The sequence below is a fragment of the Octodon degus genome, unplaced genomic scaffold (genome assembly GCF_000260255.1).
Source record: "Octodon degus isolate 3935 unplaced genomic scaffold, OctDeg1.0 scaffold00117, whole genome shotgun sequence".
Classification (NCBI taxonomy): domain Eukaryota; kingdom Metazoa; phylum Chordata; class Mammalia; order Rodentia; family Octodontidae; genus Octodon; species Octodon degus.
The window spans coordinates 824,362-825,923 of NW_004524693.1; positions in this window are offsets into that span (position 1 = coordinate 824,362).

Consider the following 1,562-nt stretch of genomic DNA (forward strand, 5'->3'; position numbering starts at 1 on the left):
TTATGTGTGTGTGTGTGTGTGTGTGTGTGTGTGGCCAGCTCAGCCCACCAGGGGGCGGGGCTGGCTGGCATGTGGTGCTGGGGGATTGAACCGCGGTCCCAGGGCTTTGCTAAGGTTGTTCTAAGTAGGTGCTTTAGACCACTGAGCCATCTCACCAGCCCCCCAAGAATACTCTTTTGGTGATTATTTTTCCTGAATCTTTCCGGTTTCTCCTCTACCTCCATCACTGCCTTCACTATAAAAGCAGTGTGCCAAGAAAAGGGGAGAAGATAGCTGCCTAGAAGGGAGACAGGCAAGGTCAACTGTGTCTGAATTGGTATTGGAGTAAAGCAAATACAGTTTCTTCTGGGTGTGATAAAAATCAGATACGAAAAAAGAAAATCTAGTATCTAGGAGATACATGAGGGCAAATCAGACCATTCCTGCATCATAGCACGTCTGTCTTGGGAGATCAGACTGAGGGAGGGAGCTGGCCCTGCAGGGGTCGCACACACACTCTAACCTGCTTGTGAGGCGCTGTGAATGAGATACAACACCGTGGATTCAGGAAAGGAGAACCGGGCTGAGCAAAATGCCACATGTCTACATCTTGTGATCAGTAGCGTTCCAGTGCTGGCAAGCAGGGCGACAGTGAGAACAGAGAAGGGTCAACTGGACTGGCATAGCAAAAATAAGCTGCACTCTAGGTGTTTGTGGGACATTCAGTGCACTACCCACATTTATTAATGGGCTCCCATTGCGGGACCCCAGGATCTATTATCTGGGGACTGCAGAGGACAGGGAAAACTGGGTTTGTGACAGATACATAGAGCAAAGGGGAACAGTGGAGCTCTGTGAAAGAGACTATAGTGTGCAGGTCAGCTGGCGATCCTGCAGAGCCAGAACAAAGCAGGCGCTCTCTGTGGTTCTCCCATCACTAGGTAGGCTTGAGACAGCGTGAGACCTTCACCGCCACCTCAAGGCCCACGCTGGCAAAGGTTCCTTCTGCTGAATCTGGGAGTCTCCCTAGGTTCTATGGGGGGGGGGCTGGTACAGCTGCCTGCCAACGGCCTTTTAGCATATAATAGGCAAGGAAAGCTTGTGGAGGGGACACACAGAAATGCTCACAATATTTACTCCTCAAATCAATTAAGGCAGTATGCTCCATCGAGGCCTGCAGGGAGAGCACAGCCGGCAACCAGGATACGCGGTCAGAGGGAGCGGAAGCCCTCAACGTCTGCACGGCAACTGGTGAGTCTATGCAGGAAACCTGCTTGGCTGTTCATAGCCCATGACTCCACTGGCCGTTGTGGGGGCTGTGCGACCGTGTGGGTTAGTGCTTGCTCAGGGCTAGTGCTTGTAGGTACTGTTTCTTTGTTTGATTCGGTTCTTTTTTTTCAGTTTTTTTTTCCTCTCCTTTTCCTTCTTTATTGGTATTGTTATAGTTTACTGTGTTCTTCCTGGTTTCTCTCCTTTGATCTGCTCCCTTTTTCAGTCCTTTTTTACATTTTTCCTCTCTTTAGTCTCTGTTCATTTTTCTGCTGTCTTCTAAATTATCTCGCCTTCTTCTCTTCCTCTCCATT